Source organism: Manis javanica, chromosome 9 (assembly GCF_040802235.1).
Source record: "Manis javanica isolate MJ-LG chromosome 9, MJ_LKY, whole genome shotgun sequence".
Classification (NCBI taxonomy): Eukaryota; Metazoa; Chordata; class Mammalia; order Pholidota; family Manidae; genus Manis; species Manis javanica.
The window spans coordinates 72,214,821-72,242,339 of NC_133164.1; the positions used below are offsets into that span (position 1 = coordinate 72,214,821).

At 37.1% G+C, this 27,519-nt stretch overlaps 1 long non-coding RNA gene across 1 annotated transcript in view; it reads left to right on the forward strand.

Annotated features, from left to right (window-relative positions):
- The first annotated feature begins 648 nt into the window (after positions 1–648).
- The window catches only part of LOC140843531 (uncharacterized), a 48,964-nt gene continuing 22,093 nt past the window's right edge, over positions 649–27,519 (forward strand). Inside the window, exons 1-2 of the long non-coding RNA XR_012121373.1 lie at positions 649–2,112; positions 4,397–4,460. This is a non-coding gene — a long non-coding RNA (uncharacterized lncRNA). The remainder of the gene's footprint in view (positions 2,113–4,396; positions 4,461–27,519) is intronic.

Genomic DNA, 27,519 nt, shown 5'->3' on the forward strand with positions numbered 1-27,519 from the left:
AGAATTTTTTGGCTGAGAAAAGTTAAATAATGAGGTTTGTAACTAGTTATTACCAAAGTTTAATTAGGTAATTTATCTGTTTTTCACTTTTTCATTGAGACCAAGTTCCCAAAAGAGTATCAAAGAGATCGTAAGTTTTGGTAATACCACTTCAACTGATACTTAGTATCTAAACTTTTTCTTTAACATTAAATACGATATTCAAGATAACACATGTAATAAAAAAGTTTTCTTAGTGACAGTAATCATGCCAAAAATTTTTTAAAACATGATTCATTTCTGTCCAATTCTTTTTCTATTTATTAAATGTTGTAACCCATTTCATTATAAAATAAGATTTTTGTTTGGGAGGGGTACTGGTATTTAAACACACTCCAGGAATTGTAGGGCAAGATATTTACTTCAAAAAATGTATGCTTGTGAAAACTTCCATGTCATACTCCTAAGGAATATTGATGGAATTAAAATATATACTTATCTTTTTATTTGGCAGCTTTTAACCAAAGTAACTAATGCTGTATTCTAGCATGCTCTTATTTGGGGAAGGAAGATTGCTTTAGTCAGTTTTCTTATTTAGCAAAGTTTAGCACATTTAATTTTCTAAAATATTTTGATTATGGAAATAAATACTACCAAGCATAGTGAAAACAGCTATGACAAAACCTATACACTTTGCTGCCTAGAGAAGGGACTTCCCCCTTTCTTCTTAGGCAATACATTTGATTTTATTCATTATATTTAATTATCTGATTTCCCTGGGAATCCCAAGGTCTTCTGTGAGTTACAATTAATGAGAATCAGAGAATAAGCTGTGGACATCAAGTTAAAAATAGCGAAAGGTAAGAAATAAACCTTACAGTGAAGCATTAGGAGGTAACAGCAAAGGACAGCGCAGCAGCCATAAGGAAAGAAGGAAAAGCTAATTGTATAAACAGGAGTCTGAAGGAATTAAGTGAATTGACAAGCTGAGTGCTACTTTCTTGGGTACCTTTTAGGAGTATTGAACTACTATAGTATATACAGTAATTGATACTAAATATTACCCTGAAATAATGTAAGTCTGAATTATGTTCAGAATACTTAAGGGTGGAATGCTAAGTACATTTTATAATTCCTTCAGAACTTACTGTAAGTTTGGGTGGTTCCCAATTATCTGAAAATTTTATCTAACTCAGAATGGCTTATTTCCTAACCAAGTATCTACTAATACATAATTTTTTAAACTAAAAAATGAGGTTTTTTTGGTTGAATGAGAAAATATATGTGATTGTTGATTTCGGAGTACCTAGTTATTCAGACTACCTTCAATGCAGTTCCTTCAAGATATTAACCTTGGAGTGGTTTGGGTTTATCTAGTTATGGGAGGAAGAGGCCATATTTTTTAAATCAAATTCCTTTGTCAAAGTTAAAATATAGTGTAATTATTTAACATTTCAGTTTTTGCACTTGGATTTTCAAAACAAAACCTAATCCAATTGGTATTTCTTCATGTAGATGGATTTTAATATTTTATATTTAGCTTTTTTCTACAAAGGCATGTCTATACTCTGAAACTTACCACTTGGCTTTTCTAGAAAAATTGTATTTCAGTATAATAGGAAGTGTCTTCTCCTTGGCTGATCATTTGTTTATATATGTATACCATTTGCAGTCAAATAATAACTAGTTGTAACCTCTGAGATTTTATTTCTTCAGTTTATAAATGGAGTTAAAAGGCATTACAATTTTACTGAAAGAATTTTATTTAAAAAGTAACTCTGCAGGGTTATTCTTCATAGCACACTAAAGGAAATCTCCAATGAAATCTACAACAGTGACTTAAACGTAGTATATGTGTATAAAATATTTGTTGAATTAATAAATGAGCATTGAATTTAAGCTTAGTATCACCATTGTCATAGGAACCTACAGTGAAGTCCCAGATGTCATGTATTAAATAAATTGTAATTTGGAAATGTTAATTGTTGTATACTAATTGTTTTTATTTGTGTCTGGAATGCAGGTGGCAATAAAAATGATAAATCTCAACTGGATGCAGTGAACTTTGAGAAAATCTACTGAGTACAAATAATGAAAATGTTAGACCACCCACACATAATTAAACTTTATCAGGTATGGCTTAGCCTTATATCTCTTAATGCTTTCACATTCATTTCTGTATTTTGCATCATCATTTTTCTCTTTTATGGTAGTTTTTCTAATCTATAAAAAAGATTTATTATATACTTTTCTTAAGCTGAGTACATCCATTTTTCTACATTTAAATAAAAATTAGGAAATCAAAAACTAGTAGCTTAATTTTCAGTTCTCTCTCACACTGAAAATTATTTATTTAAGAATGTCTTAGTCATACATTTTTGATACCCTGCTTAAACCCACAGGGTTTTGGTGGTGGCCCTATTAATGAGGGTATAGCATTTTTGCTTATTCAAAAAATACACTGTTTATGTTTCATGAAATATAAAAGTTAAAATAGTATATTACTTAGTGTCTTGTTTTGTAATACCTGGCACAAAATCTTATATTTTGTTTGGGTTATTTTATCAGATTAAAGTAAGAGACATTTTTAAAGAAATCAACTTGATTAAGATATAACTTTTGTAACCTAAACTGCACCCATCTCAAGTGAAAGCCATGTTTTGTAAAAGGAAGAATTTATCAAAATTTTAAAAAGAACTCATGTCAGAATAATAATAATAATACACAATTTTTGGAATATTTCCATTCATTACTATGTAGAATTTTTGTGTTAGAAAACTATCTTTAAGTAAAATGTCACATTATGTGAACCCATGACTTCAGTCTACAAAGTGTGATGTTTGCACCCAGGGTGTGCTGTGCTAAGCCCATATGGGCTTGTGAGAGCTGACTGTTAAATTTTAAAAAGTTCTGCAAGTTGATCAATACCATGTCAGTAGCTCCACATCAGAAAAAGTAGGAGCATTTATACCACAGACATTGGTTTACAAATCAGGGTCTTTTTTCCCCCTCAGTGTGTGCACATAAATGGGTTAGCACAGGTGTCCATTGGGGTACAATAAGGAAATATTAGAAATTCTATTTATGCTTATTTTTTTGTGGTTATCTTCTTGTGAGCACTTTGTAATGTATATAATATACTTACATAGTGGCACAAGTATATAATTTGTGTCTGTATATATTTATAAATACACACATATATAGGCATGTGTGTGTATATATATATATACACATGTACATACAGGTATGTATGTTTAGCTAAAAAACTTTGTTGATAGAAATTTGCAATTGAAAATATGTGGAGACCAATGGAGATCATTAGCATTATCCTTAGTCAAGAATGAGTCTGTGGTGTTCACCTCTAAACAATTCATAAAGTTGTAAACTACAGAGGTCCACTTAGGTCAAATTTAAACCAGAGTATTTCTCCTTTTAAGCTTTTTTTTTCTCTTTTAATTACTAAAGAGGATGTTTTTAAGAAGCCAATCACATCCTTAGAAGTCTGATTAATCATAAGCCAAAGTGAGATTAAAACTACCATGAAACTCATGGTAATTTATCAGTTAAAATTGATTTACTATTTGACTTATTTAGACCCTAACTGTAGGTAGCTCTTAGTTTTCTGGTGTGATAGGGAATAGTCCTAAACCTATGTATTAGAGAAAAAACTACCCTTCAGCCTTTCAGTAGACAGCAACTAAATTTTCACTCATTTGATTCTATAAATTCATTTCCTTTTGGGCTCAATATAATTTTAAAAAATCAGGTTTGGCATGCTGCTTTTCTGAACCTAGAAAAACCTAGAAAGCCTAATAAAAGTGTATTACAGGGGAGTTCTGAGGAAGCTTTTAAACAGTGTTTTAAAATAACAGTACTTTGTAGGAACATTAAAGTATTGTATGAGGAATATCATATTGTGCCAGATTAGCTAGGATACTGGCCAGATAAACTGAGCTTTTTTATTATTCTTTCCTTAACTAGAGTTTACCATATCACACAGGGCTAGAAAGTCAGTAAGGAGGTGGTAAAAAGTTGATGTTCAAAATTCCTTCATTTATATTAGCATTTCTCAAGCTTGGATGTCTATAATGGTCACCTGGGTATGTTGTTGAAGTGTGAATTCTGTGTCCATAGGTCTGGAGTAGGGTATGAGGTTCTGCATTTCTAACAGAAGCTTGGTCAGTGCTGCTGCTGGTACATGGACCTCACTTGGAAAAGTAAAGATCAAAATTTTTCACAAAAGCATTAACATAAGGTTATTGTCAGTCTTGTACACTTGGATAGCTTCTGAATTTCTCATAAGTTTGATACTTTGATTAAAAGTTTTAACTTAGGTAACTCCAAAGAATGTTGAATTGCAACAGATGAGGATTGGAATACTTTTCTGTCAGACTAATATGGAATTATTTATCATTAGGTAATGGAGACCAAAAATATGTTGTACTTTGTCACAGAATATGCAAAAAGTGGAGAAATTTTTGGTAAGCACTTCTTTTTTTATTTAATTTGAAGGTGTGACTAATCTCCATGGAGTATTTTTGTTAATACCTCTGCTTGTTTAAGAATCAGTAATGACATATACATGGAGGTCCTAGAAGATGGTGGCGTGAGTAGGACAGTGGGAATCTCCTCCCCAAAACATATATATTTTTGAAAATACAACAAATACAACTAATCCTAAAAGAGAGACCAGAAGTCACAGGACAACAGCCAGACTACATCCACAACCTGCGAGAAGCCAGCGCCTGGTGAAAGGGGGTAAGATACAAGCTGCAGGCAGGCAGGACCCGGGCGCCCCTCAACCCAGCTCCTGGCGGGAAGAGAGGAGTCGGAGCAGGGAGGGAGTGGGAGCCCAGGACTGCTAAACAACCCAGCCCTAGCCATCCACACCAGAGCGCAGACACAGTGCATGCATGGGGTGCTAGAAACTAGGGAAGCAGGACAGTAGGAGCTGTGAGTGGGTCCTGAAGCTGGCACCCCTGTGACAAAGAAAAGCGAGTGCTTTTTGAAGGTCTTAAAGTGACAGGGGACCCCACAGCTGGATGGAAGTATCCCAGGTCACAGTCCAGCAGCTGGAAATTCCAGGGAACTCCAGGCACAAGAAACCCCTGGGCAACAGCTCTTAGACCCCTCATGGAGGTAAACAGCCAAACAGCTCCCCGTCCATTACCCCTCTGGGGCCCCACCATAGCAGAGCAGCAGCCTGAGGCTGTCCACAGCCCTGAGAAAGGGAGCTTCCTCCATACCGGCCAGGCAAAATACAAAGACCCAGTCTACACACAATTGCCCAACACAAGACACTAGGGGTCGCAGTTGTCCCAGAAAACAAAGGACAGGAGCCAAGTGGAAAGAGGCTTGACTCTCCCAGCTGATAGATGTGTCAATAGCACTCCACTGCACCTATCAACATGAAAAAGGCAAAAAAAATTTGATCCAGACCAGACTAACCCAGACAGCTTCAACATCTTCTACATCTTCTCCTGAGAAGGAACCTGGGGAGATAGATTTAACCAGTCTTCCTGAAAAATAATTCAAAACAAAAGTCATAACCATGCTGATGGACGTCCAGAAAAATATGCAAGAACTAAGGAAGGAGAATACAGAAATAAAACTAGCTCTGGAAGGACTTCAAAACAGAATGGACGAGATGCAAGAGATCATTAATGTACTAGAACACAGAGAACAGGAATGCAGAGAAGCTGATGCAGAGAGAGATAAAAGGATCTCCAGGAATGAAAGAATTCTAAGAGAACTGTGTGACCAATCGAAACGGAACAATATCCGCATTATAGGGATACCAGAAGAAGAAAAGAGAGAAAAAGGGATAGAAAGTGTCTTTGAAGAAATAATTGCTGAAAACTTCCCCAAACTAGGGGAGGAAATGGCCTCTCAGACCACAGAGGTACACAGAACTCCCATGAAAAGGGATCCAAGGAGGGCAACACCAAGACACATAATAATTAAAATGGCAAAGATCAGAGACAAGGACAAAGTATTAAAGGCAGCCAGAGAGAAAAAAAAGGTTACCTACAAAGGAAAATGCATCAGGCTATCATCAGACTTCTCAACAGAAACCCAACAGGCCAGAAGAGAATGGCATGATATACTGAATGCAATGAAACAGAAGGGCCTTGAACCAAGAATACTGTATACAGCACGATTATCATTTAAATATGAAGGAGGGGGTTAAACAATTCCAAGACAAGCAAAAATTGAGGGAATTTGCCTCCCACAAACCACCTCTGCTGGGCATCTTACAGGGACTGCTCTAGACTGTAGCACTCCTAAAAAAAGCACAGAACAAAACACCCAACATATGAAGAAGGGAGGAGAAGGAATAAGAAGGGAGAGAAATAAAGAATCATCAGACCGTGTTTATAATAGCTTAATAAGCGAGTTAAATTAGACAATAAGATAGTAAAGAAGCTAACCTTGAACCTTTGGTAACCACAAACTTAAAGCATGCAATGGCAATAAGTACATACATTTCAATAATTACCCTAAATGTAAATGGACTCAATGCACCAATAAAAAGACACAGAGTAATAGAATGGGTAAAAAAGCAAGACCCATCCATATGCTGCTTACAAGAGACTCACCTCAAACCCAAAGACATGCACAGACATAAGGACTAGGGATGGAAAAAGATATCTCATGCAAACAACAGACAGAAAAAAGCAGTTGTTGCAATACTAGTATCAGACAAAATAAACTTCAAAATAAAGTAAGTAACAAGAGATAAAGAAGGACATTACATAATGATAAAGGGGTCAGGCCAACAAAAGGATATAAACATTATAAATATATATGCACCCAATACAGGACCACCAACATATGTAAAAAAAATACTAACAAAATTAAAGGAGGAAAAAGAAAGCAAAGCATTCATTCTGGGAGACTTCAACACACCACTCACTCCAAAGGACACATCCACCAGACAGAAAATAAGTAAGGACACAGAGGCACTGAACAACACACTAGAACAGATGGACCTAATAGACATCTACAGAACTCAACAACCAAAAGAAACAGGATACACTTTCTTCTCAAGTGCACATGGAACATTCTCCAGAATAGACCACATACTAGGCCACAAAAAGAACCCCAGTAAGTTACAAAACATTGAAATCCCTACCAAACAACTTTTCAGACCACAAAGGTATAAAACCAGAAATAAATTGTACCAAGAAAGCAAAAAGTCTCACAAACACATGGAGGCCTAACAACATGCTTCTAAATAGTCAATGGATCAACGATCAACTTAAAATGGAGATACAGCAATATGTGGAAATAAATGACAACAAAAACACAAAGCCGCAACTTCTGTGGGCGAGCAGAGAAAGCAGTCTTAAGAGGAAAGTATATAGCAATCCAGGCATATTTAAAGAAGGAAAAACAAACCCAAATGAATAGTCTAATGTCACAATTATCAAAAATGGAAAAAGAAGAACAAGTGAGGCCTAAAGTCAGCAGAAGGAGGGACATAAAAAAGATCAGAGAAGAAATAAACAAAATTGAGAAGAATAAAACAAAGAAAAAAATCAATGAAACCAAGAGCTGGTTCTTTGAGAAAATAAACAAAATAGATAAGCCTCTAGCCAGACTTATTAAGAGGAAAAGAGAGTAAACACAAATCAACAGAATCAGAAACAAGAAAGGAAAAATCACAATGCACCCCACAGAAATACAAAGAATTCTTAGAGAATACTATGAAAACCTATATGCCAACAAGCTGGGAAACCTAGGAGAAATGGACAACTTCCTAGAAAAATACAGCCTTCGAAGACTGACCTAGAAAGAAACAGAATATCTAAACTGACCAATTACGAGCAAAGAAATTGAAGCAGTAATCAAAAAACTACCCAAGAACAAAACACCCCGGGCCAGATGGATTTATGTCAGGTATTTTTTTATCAGACATACAGAGAAAACATAATTCCCATTCTCCTTAAAGTTTTCCAAAAAATAGAAGAGGAGGGAATACTCCCAAACTCATTCTATGAAAGCCAACATCATCCTAATACCAAAACCAGGGAAAGACCCCACCAAAAAAGAAAACTACAGACCAATATCCCTGATGAACGTAGATGCAAAAATACTCAGCAAAATATTAGCAAACTCAATTCAAAAATACATCAAAAGGATCGTACACCATGACCAAGTGGGATTCATCCCAGGGATGCAAGGATGGTACAAACTTTCGAAAAGCCGTCAACATCATCCACACACATCAACAAAAAGAAAGACAAAAACCACATGATCATCTCCATATATTGCTGAAAAAGCATTTGACAAAATTCAACAACCATTCATGATAAAAAACTCTCAACAAAATGGGTATAGAGGGCAAGTAGCTCAACATAACAAAGGCCATATATGATAAACCCACAGCCAACATCATACTGAACAGCGAGAAGCTGAAAGCTTTTCCTCTGCGATCGGGAACAAAACAGGGCTGCCCACTCTCCCCACTGTTATTCAACATAGTACTGGAGATCCTAGCCACAGCAATTAGACAAAACAAAGAAATACAAGGAATCCAGATTGGTAAAGAAGAAGTTAACACTCCAAAACTACTAGAACTGATATCGGAATACAGTAAAGCTGCAGGATACAAAATTAACACACAGAAATCTGTGGCTTTCCTATACACTAACAATAAACTAATAGAAAGAGAAATCAGGAAGACAATTCCATTCACAATAGCATCAAAAATAATAAAATACCTAGGAATAAACCTAACCAAGAAAGTGAAAGACCTATACCCTGAAAATTATAAGACACTCTGAAGAGAAATTAAAGAGGTCACTAACAAATGGAAACTCATCCCATGCTCCTGGCTAGGAAGAATTAATATCGCCAAAATGGCCATCCTGCCCAAAGCAATATACAGATTCGATACAATCCTTATGAAACTACCAACAGCATTCTTCAATGAACTGGAACAAATAGTTCAAAAATTCATATGGAAACACCAAAGACCCCGAATAGCTAAAGCAATCCTGGGAAAGAAGAATAAAGTGGGGGGGGGGGGATCTCACAACCCAACTTCAAGCTCTACTACAAAGCCACAGTAATCAATACAATTTGGTACTGGCACAAGAACAGAGCCACAGACCAATGGAACATTATAGAGACTCCAAATATTAACCCAAACATATATGGTCAATTAATGTTCGATAAAGGGGCCATGGACATACAGTGGGGAAAGGACAGTCTCTTCAACAGATGGTGCTGGCAAAACTGGACAGCTACATGTAAGAGAATGAAACTGGATCACTGTCTAACACCATACACAAAAGTAAACTCCAAATGGATCAAAGATTTGAATGTAAGTCATGAAACCATAAAACTCTTAGAATAATACATAGGCAAAAATGTCTTAGACATAAACATGAGTGACCTCTTCTTGAACATATCTTCCCGGGCAAGGGAAACAAAAGCAAAAATGAGCAAATGGGACTATATCAAGCTGAAAAGCTTCTGTACAGCAAAGGACACCATCAATAGAACAAAAAGGTATCCTACAGTATGGGAGAATATATTCATAAATGACAGATCCGATTAAGGGTTGACATCCAAAATATATAAAGAGCTCACACACCTCAACAAACAAAAAGCATATAACCCAATTAAAAATGGGCAGAGGAGCTGAATAGACAGTTCTCTAAAGAAGAAATTCAGATTGCCAACAGACACATGAAAAGATGCTCCACATCGCTTGTCATCAGAGAAATGCAAATTAAAACCACAATGAGATATCATCTCACACCAGTAAGGATGGCTACCATCCAAAAGACAAACAACAACAAATGTTGGCAAGGTTGTGGAGAAAGGGGAACCCTCCTACACTGCTGGTGGGAATGTAAATTCGTTCACCCATTGTGGAAAGCAGTATGGAGGTTCCTCAAAATGCTCAAAATAGAAATACCATTTGACCCAGGAATTCCACTTGTAGGAATTTACCCCAAGAATGCAGCACTCCAGTTTGAAAAAGACAGATACACCCCTATGTTTATCGCTGCACTATTTACAATAGCCAAGATATGGAAGCAACCTAAATGTCCATCAGTAGATGAATGGATAAAGAAGACGTGGTACATGTACACAATGGAATATTACTCAGCCATAAGAAGAAAACAAATGCTACCATTCGCAACAACATGGATGGGGCTAGAGAGTATTATGCTCAGTGAAATAAGCCAAGCAGAGAAAGACAAGTACCAAATGATTTCACTCATATGTGGAGTATAAGAACAAAAGAAAACTGAAGGAACAAAACAGCAGCAGAAGCACAGAACCCAAGAATGGACTAATAGTTACCAAAGGGAAAGGGACTGGGGAGGATGGGTGGGAAGGGAGGGATAAGGGTGGGAAAAAAAGAAAGGGGGCATTACAATTAGCATGTATAGTGTGTGGGGGTCACGGGGAGGGCTCTGCAACACAGAGAAGACAAGTAGAGATTTTACAGAATCTTACTATGTTGACGGACAGTGACTGTGAACGGGCATGTGGGGGGGACTTGGTGAAGGGGGAAGCCTAGTAAACATAATGTCCTTCATGTAATTGTAGATTAATGATACCAAAATAAAATTTAAAAAAATAAATAAAGCACAGATACACATACATACATGGAACAACTAAAACAAAATTTAATGTGTGATCACAGGCTTTTTGAATGGCGACTACTGCTAGGAAAAGAGTGAAAGGGAAAGCTCTTTCAATTTGGATGCACTCACTGTTCCAGTCACTGAGGATATAGCAGTGAAACCAATAGATGTGGTCCCTGCTGATGTTTTATGGTGGAGGAAAGAAAATAAACAACTAAATAGAAAAAAGAATCAGTAATGCGGATTAGACATTCTTAAGCATTATAATATAAGAAAATATCCAGTAAGCTTAAATTTTGGAATACAATTTATTCTCTTGTGTTTATGATATTAAAGCTACTGCTTAATTCTGTCATCTGTGTTAAAGAGATTGGAGAATAAACGATAGGGAGAAAATTTCAGTAATATTCAAGAGAGATTTTCTTTCCTTGTATCTTCAGTTTTACCTTTCTTTCCAGGATAAAGATCAGTCAGCAAACATTTACTGAACTCCTACTGTTTCTCAGGCATTGTATTAGGGGATACAGGTGTGACCTAAATAACACAGCCTCTGCCATTGTGGTTCTTACAGTTCAGTAAGCTATTACCTACACCTGTGAGACCTAAGGAACATCACTAAATCTCTCTGAGACTCAGTCCCTTATCTCTAATGAGAAAGTATTTGATTGATTGTCCTCTGTAATCCATGCTAACCCTTAAAAAATTACAAACATTTTATTATTTCTAGCATTCATCTATTTTATTTTTACTTTATGGAGCCATAACATTGTCACTAGTCTTAAATATTTTTGACTTTTAACCTGAATTTAAGTCAAAATTGCTTTTTAAACAGCTTTATTGAGGAATAATTAACATATAATAAATTGCATCTATATAATGTGTACAACTTACAGGTTTTCAGACACATACACATTTGTGAAATAAACCATCACAATTAAAATATCCATCACTCTCAAAACTTTCTTTGTACCCCTTTTTAATCTGTATTGCTCCACCTCATCACCAGACAACCACTGATCTGTTTGCTGTCACTATAGATTAGTTTGTGTCTCCTAGAGCTTTATATAAATGTAGTCATTAGAGTATGTACTCTTTTTTTGGTTTGGTTTCTTTCTCTCTTTCAGTATAATTATGTCAAGATTCATCCATTTTCTTGTGTATACCACATGTCATTTCCTCTTATTGTAATTACAGTTGACCCTTGGACAACGCAGTTTTGAACTGCATGGGTGCACTTATATGTAGATTTTTTCTGTTAAAATATATTGGAAAATTTCTGGAAATTTGCAGCCATTTGAGGAACATTTTCTTTCCTCTAGCTAACTTTATTGCAGGAATACAATATATAATACATACAACATACAAACTGTACTTTAACTGACTACTTAGGTTATTAGTAAGGCTTCCAGTCAGTAGGCTATTAGTAGTTACATTTTGGAGGAGTCAACAGTTCTACATGAATTTTCAGTTACGCAGGGATTTGGCACCCTCGACCCCCATGTTGTTCAGGAGTCAACTGTAGTTTTATTGTAAGTAGTATCCTATTGTATGAATATACTCCAATTTGCTTAACCATTCATGGGTTTATAGAAGTTTGGGTTACTTTCAGTTTTTGGCTATTACACATTAATTGCTATGAACATTCCTGTACAAGTCTTTATCATACAGCGTCCTTTCAAGTAATATTCACCACTTCATGTAGAGTATATAAGAACCTTATAATAACATACTTTTGTTTTGCCTTTCTTGGCCTTTATGTTCTTGTCATATACTTTATTTACACCTATTTTATAAAACATAAAATATAGTATCATTATTTTGTTTAAATAGTCAATTATGTTTTAAAGAGATTTCAATATAGTTTTTTATTATTACATATTTACTAGTGGAGTTAACATTGCTGCATTCCTATATGTATATGCATTCATTCCTTTGGGTAGATACATATTTTCACCTGGTGTAATTTTTCTTCTGCCTGAAGGATTTTCTTTAACATTTCTTATAGAGCAGGTCTGTTGGTGATGAAATCTTTCAGTGTTTGTATGTCTAAAATAATCTTTATTTTATTTGTTTTGAAAGATATTTGTGTTGGGTATATAATTCTAGGTTGACTTATTTCAGTACTTTCATGATGTTGCTCCACTGTCTTCTCATTTACATTGTTTCTGACAAGAAATCTGTCATTCTTCTTTTTCTTTATTCTTCTATGTGAATTGCCTTTTTTCTCTGGCTGATTTTTCAGGTTTTCTATTTACTGTTGGTTTCAGCAAAGTACATTATGATGTGCCTTTGTGTGGCTTTCTTTGTAAGTCTTATGTTTGGTGTCCATTGAGCTCCTAGGACCTGTGAATGCATAATTTCCATCAAATTCAGGAAATTTTGAGCCATTATTTTCTTAATATTTCTGACCTATGCCCTCTCTTCTTCAGAGACTCCAATTACACATTTATTATGCTGTTTGAAGTTTTCCCAGCTTCTGCTTACTGCTGCTCTTTTCCATTGGAAAAAACAAAAAAACCTTTTTCTCTCTGTTTTACATTTTATGTAGTTGCTATTTCTGTGGCTGATTTTCTGTTCTATGAGCTTAACTAGGGCCTTTTTTTCTATTTATTATACCTTCCATGTCTTCTGTTAGCTTTTTGAACATCTGTAATACAATTTTAGTAACTTTTAGTGTCCTCAGTCAGGCACCTCTTTCAGTGCTGGTTCAGTTTTGAATGGTTGATGGTTCTCTTCAGCTTTTGGTCATATTTTCCTGATTCTTTACAAGCCCAGCAGCCCTTGGGTGACAGACATTGTCTGTTTTAGCTTGTTGGTTGCCACTCCATTTTGTATTCCTGTAACTCATGTTGACAGTTCTATTACTTGAGAATAGTTTGAGATACTGGGTCTTCCTTTTACGGTTGGAGCAGTGCTGCATCTAGGTTTAATTATTTCCCTTTTGTAGTAGTCCTCCCTATGCCCCATGACTTCTGGAGTTTCTTTTTTTTAGCCTGGCCAGCAGGAACAGGCACTGTTCTCTCTAGTACTCTCAGATGGCTCTTTGTCTGGCCTGGATAGTTTTCTCACACATATGTGCCAATCAGTACTCTCCTAAATACTCAAGGTGACCTCTCTGCATCTTTGGAATTCTCTCTGTACGTAGCTCTCTCTTCTCTATTTTGTGGCCTACAGAGGACTTGGTCTACCTAGATTCACAACTCTGTCTCCTCAACTCAAGAAATTTGCTGGGCTCTGCCTGGGTTTCCCTTCCCTATATTATAGCCTAGACACTCTCTCCAAGCATTAGTTGAGGGCATTCCTAGGTTTTACATAATTTCTTTCCTGTTTCTCAGGGATCACTCTTCTTGTTTGCCTGATGTTCAGTGTCTCATATATTTTTTGTCAGCTTTTTGTTTGTTTGGCGAGGGGTTTGTTTCAGGCAGGAGGGTAAATCTGGCCCCTGTTACTCCATCTTTGTTGAAAGCAGGTCTCCAATTGATTCAAAATTATCTTTAATTTCAGTTATTTTTAAAAGTAAGAATTATACATACTTATGTAGTTTTGAAAAATATATTATTTACAGTTGAATTCTAAATAAATAGTTCTACTTGAATCCTTTCCTAATTGTATTTCACGAAAGATAGTTGACTTGCCTCTTACTTTTTTTTTGTCTCTTTTATGCTACTGCTTATTGAGCTTTTTGTTTCTCTAGAAGCTTCTTTACTGGTGCCATAATAGAATGATATGGGCTTTGAGGCCAGGTGGATCTGGTTCCACCATATTAATTGTTGCATTGCTTCGGCCAAGTTTCTTCCTTCCCTTTCTTCTTTCCTTTTGTTCTTTTCTGTTCTCTTTCTTTCTTATATTTACTCATTCATTCAGATTTCAATAAAGAAATCTTTGTTGAAAACCAAACATGTGTCACACATTGTTCTGTGTGATGAGAATACCACAACAAGGAAAACAGATAAAAATCCCTGTTTCCATGAACCTTACATTCCAGTGCGGCAAAAGAGACAATAAGCAAAACAAGTGATTATATAGAATATTAGATGGTGATAAATGCTATGGCAATAATAACGCAAGGAAGGAGACATGGGTAGTGCAAGAGTTGATTGCAGTATCAAATAGAGTGGTCAGGGTATGCTTCTCTGACATTTCAGCAAAGATTGGAAAACACCATCATATGGACATGGGAGAAGAGGGTGATCCGGGAAGAGGAAATAGCGCGTGCAAAGTTTCTGAGGCAGCAGTGCTTGGTGTGCTCCAGGAAGAGCAGGGAGGCCAGGATGGCTGGAGAGAAGAGGGCAAAAGGGAAGAACAGGAGTGAATAAGGAGGAAGAACTATAGGAAATGAGGTCAGAACAGAAATTGGGAAAATAGTGGGGCAGATATGAGGGTTTTGTAGGGCATTATAAGGAATTTGGCTCTTATGTTGAATAAAATTAGGGAACCATTAGAGAGTTTTGGGCAAAGAAGTGATTGCATCTAATCGAACATTTTAAAAGCACCATTCTGGCTGCTATGTTGAGCATAGATGGAAGTGAGTAAGAGTGGAAAGAGGGAGACCAGCTAGGAGGCTGCCACAGTCCGAGTGAGCATGGTAATGGCTCAGACTAGGGTAGCAGCGGGACCCACAGTGTTAGTGCTCAGACTGGCTGTATGTTTTGCAAGTACAGTCACCAGCACTTCTTGACAGATGGAGACCACCTATGTAGTGAGTAGGAATAGGAATGAGACCAATGTCTGATCCCTGTAAAGGGATTTGTTCCTTACGTGATCTATGGATTATCCATCAGTGTGGACAGGCAAACTACACATCATGCTCTCCACTTCAGTTAAGAATCAGTCTTTCTTTCTTTCCTCCTGTCTGTCTCTCTTGACGTGTATCTTCCTATCCCCCAAGTTCATATTTCTACAGAAGTTGAATATGTACTAGTATGAGAAGTCAAATAATCCTCCAAGGTTTGTTTAAAAAAATATCAGTTTCCCATCTTCCTCTCCACCCCCATTTCCCTTCCTCAGAGGCAACCACTTTTCACTTCTTTTAGCTGATTAGATTTACCTCCATATCCCTAGGTAATATGCTTATATTGCTGCTTCTGGGTTTTTCTCTTTTAGGCATAATTTTTGTAATTCCCTTTGAATTCCTTCCCTACTCCTGTATTAAGAGGCACATGTTAGAGAGGTTTGTAAAGACAAGTTGTCAGAGACCTTGAGTGTCTGGATAAAGAGTTAGGATTATTTGTTAGATTGGACATGTGTGAACCAAAAATGTGATGATGTGTATAAAGACTTTTTTAGGAAGATAAATCCATCAGGATGTGCAGTCTCAATTAGAGGAGGAGAAAAGATGCCATTTAAGAGACTATTTGAATTGTGTAGAGGTAACAGGCTGAAGGCCTAGAATAAGATACTAGTTGTGAGAATCATGAGAAAAGGTTTAAAGCTAAAGGTGTTTCCAGTTCTAAAAATAACAAGTAACATTTATTGAGCACTCCCTTTTTGTTGGGTACTATTTAAATACTTTACACGATTTATTTGTTTAAACCTCACAAAAACTTTGTGAGATGGTCACCGAAAGATTCAGTGATTTGTGTAAAGTCTCACAACAAATAACTGGCAGAACTTGAACCATGCAGTTCCAGAGCCTGTATGTTAATAATTATACTCTACTACCTCTCAAGAATTCATATTGACTGTCAAGAGGAAAGCATTTAGTTCAGATTTCAAGTAAATATGATTGAAGAATATTTGTGGTGTGGTTGACAGCACTAGAGAGGTCTTGTTCCCCACTAAAAAATTATAAATTAGGTTTTAAATGTGCTGTTGGAGATAACATAAGGACACTTAGTTTGATATGAGCTGTTGGCAGTTGCAGTTTCAGAAGCAAATGACATTTAAAAGAGAACTTAAATTCTACAGCAAAAAGACAAACAACCCAATTTAACAATGAGCAAGAGACTAGAACCAGACACTTCACAAAAGAAGATCTATAAATGGCCAATAAAAATGGCCAGTAAGTATATGAAAAATGACTCAACATTATTAGTCATCAGAGAAATTAAAAACCAGAGTGATTACATTATCAACTGGAATGATTAAAATTTAAAAGGTTGATAATACTAGATGTTAGTGAGGATATGAAACAACTAGTATACTCTAATACATTACAGGTGGGAGCATAACATGGTACAGTCACTTAGGAGAACTGTTTTACAGTTTCTTACAAAGTTAAACATCTACCCAGCATTCCATTCCTAGGTTTACCTAAGAAAAATGAAAACAAAATGTCCATTAAATGACTTGTACAATTGGCATAGCAACCTTTTTTCTCTAGCAGGAGGAACCCAAATGCCCATCAGTAAGATACTGTATCCAAAACAAATTGTAGTATAGTAATACAGTGGACAAGGAAGGACACAGCAACAGAGAGGAATGAGTACTTATATGTGCAACAACATGAACAAATATAGCAGACATATGCTAAGCAAAAGAAGCTAGACACACAAGAGCATATAATGTATGGTTCTGTTTGCATGGAGCTCTATTTACATGCCTAGAACAGGCAACACTAATAATAATAGGAGTTGAAAAGTGATCGGCTCTTTTCATTCTTTCTGGGGAGAAGGGACAATTGACTGGATAAAGAACTACCTTGGTGAATGTTTTATATCTGGTTTAAGTGGTAGTTATACTCAGTATACAATTATCAGATATCATAAGTAACCAGCTAAAAATTTGCATTTTATTTTATGTAAGTTATACTCGATAAATCCTTTTCTCTATAAAAAGGGGAGCTTATTATTAGCAGTATAGATGGGAGAATTATTTGCATAGAAGTTTTGAGTGAAACTATAATTAATAATGAGATCTTAAAAGAAGGCTGAGGAGTTCTGATTATGCTTTTGTTAGCAGGCAGGTGAGGAGACGAGTTGGTGAAGTAAAAGAGTCTTGGAAAGTAAGCACAGTCTCTGTCCTGATTAGCCTGAGGGGAGAGAGCTCAGAGTAAGGGTGACTCAGATATCACCAATGACTTTAAGGAGAGTACTTTTCAATCAATGGGGATATAAAGCCAGATTTCAAGAGGTTATGGACACATGGATGGTGAGGAGAGGGAGAAAGGTATTACAAAACTATTTTGAGGTAGTCAGGGTAGAAGGAAGGAGAAAAGGAAAGACCAGAGGGATAATCAGGGTTCCTTGAACTCAGTATTGTGTCACAGTTTCGTTAGTGGTGGTGATCTTAGTGTTAGAAAAGAAAAGAGTATAAGCAGGAAAAGAAGGAGTGATGAAACTAGGTCCCAGGGTAAACAAGGGATGATGAGGTCAAGGGCACAGAGGGAATGGTTAACCTAGAAGAGAGGAATTTCTCCTTTCCTGAGAAAGGCATGCATAGAAGCAGTCATGGTGCAAAGGAGAGCTCGTGCTGAGGATGTGGTGACACAGTGCTTTGGGCTGAAATAGAAGGAAGATGGGTTGGTTAATGTAGAGTAGATTTAAGTCAATCTGTAATGTAGTGGTTGAATATCAGGGAAGACCAATACATTACACTCTATAGTGTGGGAAAGGTTTGGAGCAGCTGGTGGTGCTATATGATAGTCAAGGGATGAATAGAAGCATTAATAATTAGCAGTGAGGGAGTTCATGGCAGACTCACAGTCAGCAGTGCTTCCCAACCCAGGAGGAGAAAAAGTAGACAGTATGAATGACCCAGGCTGATGATTGGAATGGTAGAAGGTAAAAGGTGTGTAGGAAGTTGCTGTGCCCAGAGGCCTCAGAGTTGAAATGGCTTGACCAGGAAGTCCAGGCTCAGAAGGGAGATAAGGGAAACATTCAAGGGGTCCCATGAGCTGAGAACACAGAACAGCGGAGCAACTGAAGGCTATGAAGAGGGTGAAGTACTTTCAGGAAAACATTTGTATACAAAAACTAAAAACTTTGAACTTGAGCCTGTGTGTAACTTAGCGGCAGTATGTCACTTTCAGGCCCCCTTCTGCTCCCAGGCAGAATCATCCGAACTGTCCTGCTACTCAGGAGGCCTCAGTCCTTTGCACTCTCCTCACCTGCTGCCCCTGTGCATAAAGAGAGGTTTCCTGGGCCATCTGATTTTCTTGCTCCATCTGACTAGGTTTACCCCAAAAGAGTGATTTTGGTGGCATGCTGTGAACGCATCTGTGGTGCGTGATTCATGCATTATGAGGCTGTGGTGCGTATGTCCTTTGTTTTTGTTTGTACCCTCATAGATCATAGCTTTAAAGAGGAATAATAGAAAAATAACTCTAAAATATAAATAAGAATAAAGAACTTCATAGATGTGAGAAGTGACTAGTGGTTATCGGGTGGTTGCGGATAAAGGGGCACAATAATTCTCAATCATGATATAAGTTGATCACTGGGACTGTTGAACCAATGTGATGTACATTGAAAACATCATAAGGTCGTATATTAACAACACTTCAATGAAAAACAATTTAATGAAGAATAAATAACTGAATCAGAAAATACCTTTAAGAGTAGGAAGCAATTATGGGAGGTAGGGGAAGGGAGCACGACTGTGCAGGCAGCAAGGGCCTGAGAGCTTCAGATTTGGCCCAAAGCTTTGTGGTTGTCAAAGTGAGAAGAAGGAATAACCATTTACAGAATTTCATCTAAGAGAGAGAAAGGTACCTACTCATCAAAAATAGCTAAACTTTTCTTGGTAGTAAATTCTAGAATACATCTTCCCTTTGTGATTTCTTAAAAGAAGTACTAAGTAAGCTATCTTTTTAAAACAAAAATCCTATTAAAACTGTGACAAAATTTTCAGGGGCTTCCATTGGAATAATGTCCAGGATCCTTAATCAGCCAACAACTTCACACAACCCAGCCTAAAATCAGTAACAATAAAGATTATCACTTCTCGAACACCTACTATGTGGTAGGCATGGTGCTAAGCCCTGTATATATGTTATGCCATTTCATCATCAAAAACCTTGTATGATAGGGACTATTAATATTTCCACTTTATAATCGAGGAAACCAAGGAACAGAGAGGTTAAACAGTTTGCTGAAGGCATAGAGTAAATAAATAAATAAGGCTTTAAGAGTTGAAGCCTTAGTCTGACTTCAGACTAAGAGCTTTTAACAACTTCACTGTACTAACTGGTTATGTGCCTTCTTAAAGTTCTTTAAAATTAACAAGCCTTCTTCTCTTTCAGTGACTTTGCAAATGAGTGTTTCTTCTGCCTGAGGGATTCTCTGTCCTCCCCTCATCCTCTTAAACATGCCACTAAATTGAATTGAATCTTGATAGATATAATTAATTTAATACTGTGTCCATTATGGTGGATACAACTAATCTTGATAGAACTTCTTATGTCACTATAGTCCTATATATCCCTAATTTTCCCTCCTTGATGGAAGTAGGAGACATTTGAGCCCTGTCTCCAGTATTTTGGGAACTGGGCATTGAACTGCTTACCAAATCTAATCTGATGCCCACAAAGCCCACAACTAGGCTGATTTCCCTGCTGAAGATGACCATCTAAATTTCTGATACCAAATCTGCTCATGTTGCGCTGGAGCCCTAGAAAGCCCCTTGCTCTCTACATATTCAGATCTTGCCTTTTTTAAAGGCGTAGCTGAAATTCCATCTCTTGCATGAAGTCCTTCTCAATTAATTCTATCCACAATGATTTCCTCATATGAAAGCATTACAGTTCTCTTGCCTGCACAGCTCATTTTACCATCTAGCTATATACTGCCTTTCATTGTTATTTAAAATCTCTGTGTCTTCTAATCTCAACTAGATTGTAAGCTTCTGCTGAAAACTTAGCACAATACACAGCATTTTATAAACGCCTGTTGAATGAATGGTGTGATAGTCTCCTTTGGCCTTTTACAGCTTATTTACCCAGTGAAGCAGGTAGAACACTGCCAGGTTAAGTAGTCTGAGGTCCTTCTTTGTTCAATGTTTGAAAGAAGTGTTTTGTTGGGTTAGTCTTTATGAGGTAAACATGAATGAGGAAATACTAACTGAAGCAAGGGAAAATTTGGCTTCCTCTAGTGTACTGCACAGTTTTTGATCACTTACTGGTAGTTACCACCCTACAGTTACATTCTTTCTTCCCACTCCTGCATCTCCCCAAAGTAACTTTTCCAGAGTAGAATGATAAATGAGAACATATAAATTTGATCTCAGAAGTTTTTGTTTTCCAGTTCTTATATAGAAATTGGTGCTCATCTCTGAAGGATATTATTTTCTTAATCTGGCAGCAGAGAATAGACAGTGAAAATGTCGAATGAATTTGCCAAAAAGAGCCTTCAGTCATTTACAAATATAAGGTTTTGACTCTTTATCATTTTCCTTTGAAATCATAGGTGTGATTAATGAAAGTTATTCAAGATTCCTACATTCTTTAGAACTATTTCTCACATTTATCCATGTGGTCACATGCAGGAAATGGCATAAAAATTGTAGGGTAGCCACCTCATAAGACAGTTCAGGCACTGCTCAAACGATTAAACCAGCAGTCAGCAGATTCCGGCCTGGTAATTAAATTACCCAGTGCTTCTGTTTTCAGATTTCTGCTTCTTTATATGTTCTGTCTCTCCTGGCCAAGCATGTGCCCGAGGTTTACTGATTCATTTCCTGTCTTTCTGTTTCAGTGGTAAAATACTAGGATGCAGGCTGTGGTTATTAAAAAGGGGCTTTGTTTCAGCCAAAATACCTTTAGGTACTTGGTTACTCAGAGAAACTATGGGACAATTTCTGTGGCCTTGGTTAACATCTTAATAGCAAGGAGGTAATGTTAGAAAATCTGTTAATTTTCCTTTTATTATGAGTTTAAATAAAATTTGAAGACTTTGCTTACTTTATAACACCAGAGTGACTCATATTTAAGTTTTATTTCTTTAGGTTTTTAAGTAGTTACTCAGGGTCCTAGTTGCAGCACTCTTAAGTCTGTCCTCACCTGTCCAGTTTCTTCCATCCTTAGTTTGGACCATCATAATTTTTCATCTCTACTTCAGCAGCCTTATGTCTCTGCCTCCAGGGACGTCCCTCTTCTAGTCGACCTTCCATTACTATCAAAATGATCTTTGTGAAATACAGATATGATTCTTTTCAGTTTCTACTTAAAATGTATCTGTGGATTGGACTAAAGATGGCGGCATGAGAGGAGAGACAGAGGCTTCCTCCTAAAACTGGATACAATTAGAAAATACACTTGGCAAAACTAATCCTGAGACAGCAACAGGAAACAGGACGGTGCCAGACTGCACACACCTGGAGAAAAGAGCAGGCCTTACCGAATGGGGCACCAGTACTGCTCCCCTGTGATCCCCTACATTGCTTCATGGGCTGAGCAGCTCCAGAGACTACAGCTTCTGGACACTAGAGGGCACCATATACAAACATGAAACACCAAAGGAACCTCATCAAGAGTAAAATTATTAATACAACTCCTGAAAAAGATTTAAATTATATGGACCTCATGACTCTTCCTGAAAGGGAGTTCAATATAAAAATCATCAACATTCTAACAGAGGTACAGAAAGACATCTAAGAACTCAGGAATGAATTCAGGTCGGAGATCCAGTCATTGAAGAGCACGATGGAGGGTATTAAAAGGAGGTTGGATACGGTGGAGACAACAATAAATGAAATAGAAACTAGAGAAGAGGAATGCAAAGAAGCTGAGGCACAGAGAGAAGAAAGGATCTCTAAGAATGAAAGAATATTGAGAGAACTGTCTGACCAATCCAAGGACAACAATGTTCACATTATAGGGATACCAGAAGAAGAGAGAGAGAAAGGGATAGAAAGTGTCTTTGAGGAGGTAGTTGCTGAAAAATTCCCCAAGCTAGGGAAGGACATAGACTCTCAGCCCACGGAGATCCATAGATCTCCCAACACAAGGGACCCAAGGAAGACAAAACCAAGACACATAGTAATTAAAATGGGAAAGATCAAGGGTAAGGACATACTGCTAAAAGCAGCCAGAGAGAGAAATAGGATCACATACAAAGGAAAGCCCATCAGGCTAACTTCAGATTTCTCAGCAGAAACCTTACAGGCCAGAAGGGAGTGGCATGTTGCATTTAATGCCATGAAGCAGAAGGGCCTGGAACCAAGATTACTTTATCCCGCAGGATTATCATTTAAATTTGAAGGAGGGATGAAACAATTTCCAGATAAGCAAAAGCCGAGATAATTTAGCCCCCACAAACCATCTCTACAGTCAATTTTGGAGGGACTGCTATAGATGGAAGTGTTTCTAAGGTTGAATAGCTGTCACCAGAGGAAATAAAACCACAGTAAAGAAAGTAGAACAGCTAATTATGAAGGAAATGCAAAATTAAATTAACGATCCTCAAAGTCAATCAAGGGATAGACAAAAAGTACAGAATTTGATACCTAATATATAAAGAATGAAGGAGGAAGAAAAAGGAGGAGAAACAGAAAAAAAACGTTAGATTGTGTTTGTAACAGCATACTAGGTGAGTTAAGTTAGACTCTTAGATAGTAAGGAAAGTAACCTGGAAACTTTGGTAACCACGAATCTAAAGCCTGAAATGGCAGTAAGTACATACCTATCGATAATCACCCTAAATGTAAATGGACTGCACCAATCAAAAGACAAGACCCATCAATATGCTGCTTACAAGGGACTCACCTTAAACCCAAAGACATGCACAGACTAAAAGTCAAGGGATGGAAAAAGATATTTCATGCAAACAATAGGGAGAGAAAAGCAGGTGTTGCAGTACTAATGTCAGACAAAATAGACTTCAAAACAAAGAAAGTAACAAGAGATAAAGAAGGACATTACATAGTGATGAAGAGCTCAGTACAACAAGAGGATATAACCATTATAAATATATATGCACCCAACACAGGAGCACCAGCATATGTGAAACAAATACTAACAGAACTAAAGGAGGAAATAGAATGCAGTGCATTAATTTTAGGACACTTCAATACACCATTTACTCCAAAGGACAGATCCACCAGACAGAAAATAAGGAAGTACACAGAGGCACTGAACAACACCATAGAACAGATGGACCTTATAGACATCTACAGAACTCTACACTCAAAAACAACAGGATGCACATTCTTCTCAAGTGCACATGGAACATCCTCCAGAATAGACCACATACTAGGCCAGAAAAAGAGCCTCGGTAAATTCAAAAAGATTGAAATTCTACCAACCAACTTCTCAAACCACAAAGGTATAAAACTAGAAATAAATTGTACAATGAAAGCAAAAAAGGCTCACAAACACATGGAGGCCTAACAACATGTTCCTAAATAGTCAGTGCATCAACGACCAAATTAAAATGGAGATACAGCAATATATATAAATGAGTGACAACAACAACAACACAAAGCCCCAACCTCTGTGGGATGCAGTGAAAGCAGTCCTAAGAGGAAAGTATATAGCAATCCAGGCATATTTAAAGAAGGAGGAACAAACCCAAATGAATAGTCTACGGTCACAATTATCAAAAATGGAAAAAGAAGAACAAATGAGGCCTGAAGTCAGCAGAAGGAGGGACATAATAAAGATCAGAGAAGAAATAAACAAAATTGAGAAGAATAACACAAAGAAAAAATCAATGAAACCAAGAGCTGGTTCTTTGAGAAAATAAACAAAATAGATAAGCCTCTAGCCAGACTTATTAAGAGGAAAAGAGAGTCAACACAAATCAACAGAATCAGAAAGGAGAAAGGAAACATCACGACGGTCCCCACAGAAATACAAAGAATTCTTAGAGAATACTATGAAAACCTATATGCCAACAAGCTGGGAAACCTAGGGGAAATGGACAACTTCCTAGAAAAATACAGCCTTCGAAGACTAACCCAGAAAGAAACAGAAAATCTAAACAGACCAATTACGAACAAAGAAATTGAAGCAGTAATCAAAAAACTACCCAAGAAAAAAACACCCGGGCCAGATGGATTTACCTCGGAATTTTATCAGACATACAGAGAAGACATAATACCCATTCTCCTTAAAGTTTTCCAAAAAATAGAAGAGGAGGGAATACTCCCAAACTCATTCTATGAAGCCAACATCACCCTAATACCAAAACCAGGCAAAGACCCCACCAAAAAAGAAAACTACAGACCAATATCCCTGATGAACGTAGATGCAAAAATACTCAGCAAAATATTAGCAAACTGAATTCAACAAAAAATCAAAAAGCTCATACACCATGACCAAGTGGGATTCATCCCAGGGATGCAAGGATGGTACAACATTCGAAAGTCCATCAACATTATCCACCACATCAACAAAAAGAAAGACAAAAACCACATGATCATGTCCATAGATGATGACAAAGCATTCAACAATATTCAACATCCATTCATGATAAAAACCCTCAGCAAAATGGGAATAGAGGGCAAGTACCTCAACATAATAAAGGCCATTTATGATAAACCCACAGACAACATCATACTGAACAGCGAGAAGCTGAAAGCTTTTCCTCTGCGATCCAGAACAAGACAGGGATGCCCAATCTCCCCACCATTATTCAACATAGTACTGGAGGTCCTACCCACAGCAATCAGTCAAAAAAATGAAATACAAGGAATCCAGATTGGTAAAGAAGTTAAACTGTCACTATTTGCAGATGACATGATATTGTACCTACAGACTCCACTCCAAAACTACTGGAACTGATATTGGAATACAGTAAAGTTGCAGGATACAAAATTAACACACAGAAATCTGTGGCTTTCCTGCACACTAACAATGAGTCAATAGAAAGAGAAATCAGGAAAACAATTCCATTCACAATTGCATCAAAAAGAATAAAATACCTAGGAATAAACCTAACCGAAGAAGTGAAAGACCTGTACCCTGAAAACTATAAGACACTCTTAAGAGAAATTAAAGAGGACACTAACAAATGGAAACTCATCCCATGCTCTTGGCTAGGAAGAATTAATATCGTCAAAATGGCCATCCTGCCCAAAGCAATATACAGATTTGATGCAATCCCTATCAAATTACCAACAACATTCTTCAATGAACTGGAACAAATAGTTCAAAAATTCATATGGAAACACCAAAGACCCCAAATAGCCAAAGCAACCCTGAGAAATAAGAATAAAGTGGCGGGGATCTCTCTCCCCAACTTCAAGCTCTACTACAAAGCCATAGTAATCCAGACAGTTTGGTACTGGCACAAGAACAGAGCCACAGACAAGTGGAACAGATTTAGAGACTACAGACATTAACCCAAACATACATGGTCAATTGATATTCGATAAAGGATCCATGGACATGCAATGGGGAAAGGATAGTCTCTTCAACAGATGGTGCTGGCAAAACTGGACAGCTACATGTAAGAGAATGAAACTGGATCACCGTCTAACCCCATACACAAAACTAAATTCAAAATGGATCAAAGACCTGAGTGTAAGTCATGAAACCATAAAACTCTTAGAAAAAAACATAGGCAAAAATCTCTTGGACATAAACATGAGTGACTTCTTCATGAATATATCTCCCCGGGCAAGGAAAACAAAAGCAAAAATGAACAAGTGGGACTATATCAAGCTGAAAAAGCTTCTGTACAGCAAAGGACACCATCAGTAGAACAAAAAGGTACCCTACAGTATGGGAGAATCTATTCGTAAATGACAGATCCGATAAAGGCTTGACATCCAAAATATATAAAGAGCTCACACACCTCAACAAACAAAAAGCAAATAATCCAATTAAAAAATGGTCAGAGGAGATGAACAGACAATTCTCCAAAGAAGAAATTCAGATGGCCAACAGACACATGAAAAGATGCTCCACATCGCTAGTTATCAGAGAAATGCAAATTAAAACCACAATGAGATATCACCTCACACTAGTAAGGATGGCTACCATCCAAAAGACAAACAACAACAAATGTTGGCGAGGCTGTGGAGAAAGGGGAACCCTCCTAAACTGCTGGTGGGAATGTAAATTAGTTCAACCATTGCAGAAAGCAATATGGAGGTTCCTCAAAATGCTCAAAATAGACTTACCATTTGACCCAGGAATTCCACTTCTTGTAATTTACCCTAAGGATGTAACACTCCAGTTTGAAAAAGACAGATGCACCCCTATGTTTATCACAGCATTATTTACAGTAGCCAAGAAATGGAAGCCACCTAAGTGTCCATCAGTAGATGAATGAATAAAGAAGATGTGTTACATATACGCAATGGAATATTATTCAGCCATAAGAAGAAAACAAATCCTACCATTTGCAACAACATGGATGGAGCTAGAGGGTATTATGCTCAGTGAAATAAGCCAAGTGGAGAAAGACAAATACCAAACGATTTCACTCATCTGTGGAGTATAAGAACAAAAGAAAAACTGAAGGAACAAAACAGCAGCAGAATCACAGAACCCAAGAATGGACTAACAGGTACCAAAGGTAAAGAGACTGGGGAGAATGGGAGGGTAGGGAGGGATAAAGGCGGGGAAGAAGAAAGGGGGTATTATGATTAGCGTGTATAATGTGGGGGGTGGGGGAAAGGGGAGGGCTTTGCAACACAGAGAAGACAAGTAGTGATTCTACAACATCTTACTATGCCGATGTACAGTGACTGTAATCGGGTTTGTGGGGGGGACTTGGGGTAGGGGAGAGCCTAGTAAACATAATGTTCTTCATGTAATTGTAGATCAATGATAACAAAATAACAAAATAAAAAATAAAATAAAGTAGCCACACAATTAGTTGGAAGTGAAAAGTGTTTTTGCTAGTATAGTATTAATAAAATAAAACACTGTTCAAGGACACTCACAGCACAGTAAACTAGCAACCACTACTGCTTAAAGTAGTTTAACAGTCTAAATGCTTATATTCATTTCCATTATGCTAATTTTATAAAATTAGCTACTCTAATTCAGAAACCACAAACCAATACTACAGAGCCTTTATGAAATATTAGGAAGCTGGATTCT